Source organism: Canis lupus, chromosome 1 (assembly GCF_003254725.2).
Source record: "Canis lupus dingo isolate Sandy chromosome 1, ASM325472v2, whole genome shotgun sequence".
In the NCBI taxonomy this organism is placed as follows: domain Eukaryota; kingdom Metazoa; phylum Chordata; class Mammalia; order Carnivora; family Canidae; genus Canis; species Canis lupus.
Genome location: NC_064243.1, coordinates 76,889,596 through 76,898,487, shown reverse-complemented (window position 1 = coordinate 76,898,487; position 8,892 = coordinate 76,889,596). Strand labels below are relative to the sequence as shown.

The 8,892-nt window shown below is 40.1% G+C and overlaps 1 long non-coding RNA gene across 2 annotated transcripts; it reads right to left on the bottom strand.

Moving 5' to 3' along the window:
- Nucleotides 1-395: 395 nt before the first annotated feature.
- On the bottom strand, nt 396-2,019 carry LOC112643835 (uncharacterized). 2 transcript variants are annotated; one of them, XR_004812124.1, is made up of 3 exons: nt 1,887-2,019; nt 905-1,154; nt 396-748 (listed from the first exon to the last, which is right to left on the bottom strand). It is a non-coding gene; the product is annotated as an uncharacterized LOC112643835 (long non-coding RNA). The 2 variants fall into 2 exon arrangements; XR_004812126.1 differs by having other exon boundaries at nt 940-1,154.
- Nucleotides 2,020-8,892: the final 6,873 nt, after the last annotated feature.

Here is an 8,892-nt window from a genome sequence, read left to right as displayed (position 1 = left end):
GACAGTACAAGGAGGCCATCCTATCATGTTGGCCACAGACTCATCTGCCATTCTGATCAAACAGTACGCCCACCCCATGGCATCAAGAGAGGCTTTAGAGGTGCCTGGGTGGCACAGTCAGTTAAGCAACCAAGTCTTGGTTTTGCCTCAGGTCATGATCTCATGGTTGTGGGACTGAGCCCCACATGGGGCTCTGTGCTCAGTGTGGAGTCTGCTTGAGATTCTCTCCGCCTCCCCTTGCCCCTCCCACTGGTGCTCTCTCTCTTTAAAATAAATAAAATAAACTTTAAAAAAGAGAGTCTTCAACAGTAGCTTTCTACCCACTTAATCAGATTATCAATGTAGTCAACTTGATTTACCATTCAGCATTTAAAAACACCATATTTATTGGCTTTCCAATACATGCCTTTATTAATATGGATATAATGTTTAAGTTTCTTTCTGGTTTACAATAGATAGTCATTAAATGAAAAACTTGAAGTTGTCAAGTAATTTTGTTTTGCCACTTCTTTTGGGACATAGCATCAGTCGATGTGTTTACTACGGAAGTGACCTGCCATTGGTTCAAAAAGAAATGCTTCGATTCTAGTCAGAGCACACGTCGTTTCTGGCTCCCTGCAGCTCCACGACAATTCATCCGTCTGTCCATGATCACTGAAAAGTCTTCATGTTCCTGAGAACACTGGGAAAATAGCACTTCAGAGCCTGAGTTCAGCTGTTCATAACCATAATGAAGAGGAACTGGAAGCTGAGAATTAAGAAGAGAAGAAAGGAGAGGAAGCTACTTAGCAATCAGAAGAAATACAGTGTTTATGAGATCATTAGGAACCCATTTGCAGTGCTTTTTCCTAACTAGCTTTAGCAAAACGGAAGTTGTCGACTTAAGTCAATGACTATAACCCACCCTATATCCACATGGCTGTGAAGCAATTAATGCACCTTAATGCCATAATGAAATGGTTGGAAATTATAAAATGCCTCTTCCAAATTCGGGGCTGCTTTTCCATGAGGGAGCTTTGATGTCTGTGCTGCCAGGCAAAACTGGCTCTTGTGTCAGTGGCAAGACGGTGTGCTTGGCAACAGATCCACAGGCATAACGCAAATATACCTGCCTTCCTTCTCAGTGCCCTCTGAAGTAACTACTGTGTTTGGAGCTGAAAAAAAAAAAAAAAAGGAAATTAGAATGTTTGCTTATTTAGCTTCAGGTAGAGCTTTGGCTATAGCAATCTCTGAAGCACCATGAAAAATGCATGGTCTTTCCCACTGCGTTCTTAGACATAGAGCACATAAACACAGAGATAGCAATGAAAGGGTCTCCATGCTGATGTAGCTTAATTCAGGCTATTTTCCTCTGACTTTTGGCTTGCTCTACCTGACTTGAGGCTATGGTATTAACATACCATCCACATAATGAGGGCTCACCTGAACAGAATAAGAAACTTAAAGGTAGATCCCCACAAGCTTTTCAGACCTTGGACTTTCCCTATACCAGCCCAGAGAACAGAATTAGATCCTATTCAATATGTATATGAGCAGTTTCCTACTTCTGAAATTCATGGCCAAACAATAGCTTCTTCAGTTTTTCCCTCTACCTTGCAACCTACCTGCTGTTTTATTTAGTGTCATCATCTCACTTCCTTTCTGTACTGTAAGCAAAGGTGTGAGACAGCCTATTCATATATTAACAGCTATTATCCATTACAAATGTTATTTCCCCCGTTCCTTATTTTTTTTAATCAGACTTGAACTTCAGGTGAGCTGGAGCACAAAAGGGTGGGTGGTATGAGCAGGAAGCTGCTGTGCATCGGGCATCCTCACATCGCCCCGCACATGGCCTTTCCTTGCCCGTAGGTAGGCACGTTTATCCTGGAAGACAAGCAACTCACCTGAGCCTCCCAGGAGATTAAAGTCACTGTGTTCACCCCAGGAGCAGCATCTGGAGCTCTTAACTCTGCTCACTCAGAAAGCCAAGCAAATGCCCTGGAGTAGAGATCGGGAGAGAACAGCTTTAGCTGTCCTAACCACTTCTTAATATATAACCCAACATGTCACAGATAAACATATTCTTTCTGACATTCCAGGCATTCTGGCAACAAGTCCAGGAAGCTTTCCCAGGACTGTCCCAGGAAGGCTGGCTGACACAGGAGGCCTCTTTAGTTGGCTCTTCCCTAGTCCTGGAGATTCGTACCTACACAGTCCACTGCCTGTGGTCAGGTTTACTCAGTGGAAGCCCTACTGTCCAAACAGGGTGGGTTTCTGGTCAGAAACAAGCCTTGCCACACACCAGTAAACACAAACAAATCACCCTACAGAGTCTCTTTCTTTTAAAGGGCAGTGCAGATCCAAGGGTCAGCAGTCGGGAGGAATAGCACCAAACAAATGGAAGCTGTGTCTGCTCCACCATGAAACATGAGCCGCCCATGTCTCCAGGAGGATTTGCTGTAGCGTGTCCAAAATACACGGACCCGGGTGAGGGGGTGGGGGTGGGGCGGGGTTCCCACTTCAAAGTCTCCTCCCAGCTGCTCCTAGAGAAAGAGACTCCTTCAGGATTTCCCCCCACAGGAAAGCACTTACGAGACTGCCATTTCTGGATTAACTGTCTTTATCTATTTGAAACTGGAAGAGACGGCAGCACTTGTTTGTTTTCTATTGATGTTAAACAGATGCACAGGCCCATTACAGCCACCCGGGCCTAATTCAAGATGAAGCTGTGATAGGAATGCTGTCGCCGTTGGGCCCATGTGAGGAGAATGGATCTGCCTATTACTGCATATGCGTTCAATATTTTCATTTGATTTAATGCCCCAGACTCCCCCACGGATCAAACTACACCTACCTACTCTTGGCTGCTTTCGGAAGAAAAGAGGTCTCCTGCACAGACAGGACACAGCCTTCAGAAATTCACTCTGATTTCAAGCTCAGCTGTTATTTCTTCAGTAGATCAGATCAAGGCTGCAATTATTTGTTTTCTCAAATCATGATCTGTCTGTGAAAGGTGGTGAAGTAAAGGAAAGAGAATAAGGGAAAGAAGAGGGAAAAGCAGATATTGGGTCGAGCTTTAATTATTCATTTATTTTTAAAGGTTTTGAATCTCATTTGAACCAGTTTGGATCCTCTGGGCTTCCTGAGGGCTGGGCATCACAGTGAGCAGGACCTGCCCCCGACATCAGAAAATCCTAACATTTTCTAAGAAGGATTTAAATGTAAGTTTTACAGCTCTGCTTTCAGAGTAAGATGCAATGAAAAGTGAATCAAGGGTATTTGAGTTTGCAGAATTTTTACGTTTTGTTTCCCTTGTGTAAAATAAGATTTTTGCCAACATTAGAGAGCTCAGATAGTTTTTGGAAGTGAATAGGGTGTGGGATAAAAACAAATTAAATTAGTGATATAGTGAAAACCCTGATTCAAAAGTCTCTATGGAGTTTTCCCAGACAACATGACCTCAGTGTCTCTCTCTGGGGGAGAAACAATTCTCAGAGGGAGTGAAAAAAGGAAGTAAACCTATTCCATCAGGTGGAGGGAGCCTGAGTCCAGCAAATCAATATCCATATGGAAAGTTACTTGGAAGATCCAACTCTGAAGAGTCAAATCTGCCTGATGATTCCAGGAACAGAATCAAACAAGGCAGGCTTCTGGAGACAAGAAAACTCAGTCTTCTCCAGACTTTAGACCCCTTGAAAGCCACTGCCCTCCTCCTGCACTGAGAGAAGTAGTCAGTCTATCTCAAAAGCATCCAGGGTTATCATGTCTCCAAGTTGTTTCCCTGAACTCCATTTCTTGCCAGGTGATATTTTCATCCAGGCAGAGACTGATTACCACATATTCAGATTTTGCTAGAGATCTGTACACAGTTTAGGAACCACTTAAGGTGAAAGCTATCTGTGTCCTAAATGACAAAGTCAACTTCATCCAGAACTAAAATAAATAAATAAATAAATAAATAAATAAATAAATAAATAAATAAATAAATTAGCACTCTTATTGGTCAGAAAACGTTCCTCAACAGAACACCATAACACCATGCATTGGGGTTTGTTTGCTTGTTTGGTTGCTTTGTACATTTTTCAAGACCTGTGACCTTTTCAACCACCTAGCTATCATCCACCAAGAAATATTGTAATGATGGATACATAATGGGAACCGATCATTTTACAAGATGAAATATACTAATTTTTTTAAAGATTTTACTTATTTATTCATGAGAGACACAGAAGGCAGAGACGTAGGCAAAGGGAGAAGCAGACTCCTCACAGGGAGCCCAATGTGGAACTCGATCCCAGGACCCCGGGATCACACCCTGAGCAGAAGGCAGATGCTCAACCACTGAGCCACCCAGGTGTCCCAAAATATACTAATTTGAATGCATATGTATAATTGTTCCTTTCTGTGTAACAGATCCTATGCTGAAATGGCTACACTCCAAAACACCTTTTCCTTTTCTATCATTAAAAATGTTAAAATCTCTCACACCTCAAGCTTGCCAGTTGCATACAATTAACAATTCCCCCAAAACAATTCCCCTATATCAAAAATATGAATATTTAGACATAATCATATTAAACATATAATGTTAACTTGGCTTGTTTATAAAAGCCTGTGGTCTAGAAAGATGGTCATGACTACTGTCTCTCCTCTGTATGCTTTAGATCCACATGAGAGATTGTATTTGGTTCTGGTACCAAATTCTCATAAGGAATAAAAAGTAAACTTAAGTCTACAACAGAGGATAACAACAAGATAACAATAGAATTTCAAGCTTTGCATGTAAGAGTCAGCAGAAAGAACTATATCGTTAGCCTAAAATAACATGAAAAACATTTAGCTGCTTCTTATGATTTAAAATCCATCATGCAGAGGATGAATTTGACTTATCCCGAATGTTCCAAGTGATTCATCTAGCCCTAGGTAGTAAAAGTTGCAAAATTTGGCTCAATTTAGGGAAGAATTTTCTAAGATTCAAATAGTTGCTTCAAGCTTAGGGCAGACAACAGTCTTTTGAGACTTGGTTGAGTTATATTCAAATGTAACATGATTGGCTGAAATGATATATAGAAAAGTCTATTTATGGAGCTCTAGAATCCTGTGATCCTATCGTATCCAATATAAACTAGGTTTTTGGGTTTTTTTGTTTTCCTTTAGCTATTTTTTCCCATTCTAACAGATGATCCATGGAAAATATCAGATAAGTCTTTCTTTGAAATGTTGTACCTTAAGTCATATATGTAACACTCTATTATTCATGTACAAATAGAAACATCAACTGATCACTTCTTAATATTTATACTGTAAATGAAGGCAAAAAATCCTCTTGATATTGACAGCCTTTGAAAATACCCCACAGGTTTGGAATAGAAGCAGGACCCTTATAAAGATCAGAAGGCAATGTCCTACAGTGAGAAAATTGATACCATGAAACAGCATTCTCTTTGAAGCTCAGAGAAAGGGTCTACTGAGAAAAGTTAAATACACAAAAGTCAAGATTTGCCAACTATGGAAAAAAAATCAGCATCTGAAACCATTTCAGGCAAAAGTGTAATTTCTAGCAGTGGTAAATTGTCAAGTGTAGGCTGAAAAGAACTAAGACCATGCTTTCCTCCCCACATCTCTTGTCTTAAACAATTCTCATAGCAACTGGTTAGTAGGATTGGAGGACCCTATAGGCCAAAGGGCATATGGCTAAGCATCTGTGGGGTTCACTGAACATGCTGTTCTTGGCAACTACCCAATGGCATGGTACAGACAGAATTTGCTGGACTTCATTTCATGGAGATACCAAAACACTAGCAACAACTAAAAGTAAACTTTATAAACATGTTTTTATAAAGGAGTCTAGTAGTCTGAGATTTCATTTACAAAATCATCTGAACAAACAGTCCTGGCACCATCCCCTTTCTTGCCACTTCCCCCCAATAGCCAAGTCTTTTGATTTTTAACTCATAGAACGTTAAATTAATCATTTTAAAGTGAAAATTTCAGAGGCATTTAGTATATTCAGTGTTGAGCACCACCATCTTTATTTAGCTCCCAAGCATTCTCATCACCCCAGGAGGAAACCTCACAGCATTAAGCAGACACTCCCCCAGGTCGTTACCTCAGCGCCTGGCAAATACCAATCTGCTTCTTGTCTCAGTTGATTTACCTATTCTGGATATTTCAAATAAATGGAATAATATAGTATGTGACCTTTTGTGTCTGGCTTCTTTCACTTGACAAAATTTTATAGTTTCTATTTTATATAGTTTATTTTTTTTTTTACCATACTTTACTTTGTGGTTCAAAGTACCTTATTTTGGGTGTCAGTATCTTTGTGCAGATCTCTACAAAGTGTGTTTACTCCCCTCATATATTATTTGAACTTCACAACAATCTTATAAAGCTGGCAATAATGACATTACTATGACCATTTTACAGGTGAGAATATTGAGACAAGGAGAGCCAGTCCAGCATACCACAATAAAATAACCTGATTTATTCCGATCTTCTTGTTCCATTGCCTTTTCTAAGGCACTGCATGGATTTTTGTCAGAGCTATTACAAACACTGAGCACTTACTAGCATCTATATTTTTAAATTCTCAAAACCATATTTTAAATGAATAAAATAAATGAAAAATCACTTTTGGACACATTATTACTGTACATACTCAGTCGAGAGCTGCTTTGGACACCTAACAGTTCCATAAGACTGGAATTAATCTGCACACAAGACTATATTCTGTCCCAAGTCCAGATCTCCATTTGGAGTCATTTGGAAGCCAGCTCAGCCATTAGTTCCTTGGGGCTTGTATAGTGTCTAGGTTTTGGCTCTGTTATCTGTACAGTAAGGAGGTGAGACAAAAATGACCCCTAAGGTCTCTTCCAGATAAGAATTGTATAATGCTCAGCTAAGCCAGAGCCCAAACTCAACACTGAACTCATCAGCTCCGTCTACATAAGGTTAGTACCACTATTTGAAAGATGATTCCAACAAAAGTATTCATAACTAATGTCATGGCCATTTCTTCTTGTTGACATTTTTTCAAGAAATTGTGGAATGTTCTTTACCAAACTATCCCATTGAGATTTTATTGGCTAAATGATTTCTACATAAATAGGCAAAGGTAAAGAGATCTTAGTAATTTGGTGATGGCCAGGTTTGTGCCTTTATGGTATAGAACACTATTTCTGACATTTCTCTCTATGTAAGCTACTCATTCCATGGTAAAGCCATCCATATACATCACTTTTGAATTTGGCACAAATTAGAACTGCCAAACATTATTTTTAGCATTTTCCTAGACATATTTTTTCAACCTGGTGCTCAAACGCAACCATTTATTTACATCAACCAAAAATTAATATCGGAATCTTGTTATGCCCTTTCCATAGGTTTTCCTTGGTCAGTTTTTATTTTCAGCTGTGGATTCAGCAGTTCACCCCAGAGTGGGGAGTAGTCAAGTTTAGCAGGGCTAGACTGCCATCTAGAGACCAGAGTTTGATTTCCAACATCCTGGTCCTCAGTGAGCTTGCTCTTTAACAAAAAGTAGCAATCCGCCAAATAAAGAAGCTTGAGTTTGCTTTGGCAAGGCGGGAGACACCCACCGAACCGGGAAAGGAGAGATTCCGGACCGAGGAGGTAGAGGTGGTCCAGTTCTGAAAGTCCTCCAGTTACTAAAGCCAAGCGACCACAGGAGAGAAGAAGGACAATGGGCGGGCGGGCAGGATTCTGCCCCTGGGTGCAAGAGCGAGGCTTCTTTAATTTGCTGTTCCCAACGTCCCAGTTGCTCTGCTTCAGGCCAATTAGGATTTTCCAACTTGTAACATGAGCCAGGAGGGAAGGAGTCCTCTACAGGGCTGTGAAACTCTTTCATTTGTGTGAGAATTCAATCTCGGTAGTCCTCATAAAAATCAAACCTGGTTTCCATTTTTCTGCTTGAGCACAAAGTTTCTATATCCTGGGCACATATGATACCATCTTTGCTTATTGTGCCTGCAGTTTAGAAGAAGCAGCCGTCCCTAAGATTTTAGATTTTAGATTAGAGTGATGATCATATTGTTTCTAGTGTTTCCATGGGAAGTGCATAGTTTGGAAATCCCTCCCCCGTCCTTTTCCCCCAGAGCTGTCCTACAGGGCTGTGTGCTAAGGCCATCTGTTCCATCAGACAGTCCTTTGATGGATGTGAAGAGGCTGGCTGGAGGGGTCCAGAGCTGGGACTGAAGTGGCTGGGAATTAATTAACTGCATATCCATTTGGTTAACTGTGCCCAGAAGTTCAGCTACGGGAATGTTTTATAAATCAAAAATAACAACTATTATCGTTAACCTCAAAATCACAGGCCACAAGAGTTCCTACTTTACTGATGCTAATTAAATGGTCGAGTCTGTCCAATAGAATGTCATCCAGGAGTCTTTCAGTTCATGATGAGAGAGACCAAAAAAACATGTACTATCTGGAAATTTTTTTTATAAATATAGGTTGAAGCTCACCATACCTATCCAAAGTTCCAGTGATGTAATTTTTGGCTAGACCTCACATTTTGGGAATTTTTAAAGCCCCAAATTACTTTTGTTGGAAGTATTAAATACGGTCTGGAAACAGACACTTTGGTATAGTATGGTATAAAAAAACCTGAGGGTTTTTTTTTTTTTTTTTTTTTTTTTTGGATCTCTTTTACTTATTGGAAACCCTGGGCAAGTTTCAGTTTGCTCATCTATAAAAATTGGGGGAAATGACATGAAAAGTTATTTTGTGAGGATTAAACAGAATGACATTGAAAGTGTCCTGCACATAGTAGGTTCTTAATAAATGCTTGTATGATTTCTGTAAAGTCTTGAATATGCTTTCTTTATGGTAGTAGTGTTCTGTAGGTGGAAACAGGATATTGGTAATAATCTTGGTCTGAGAATTTTGCTT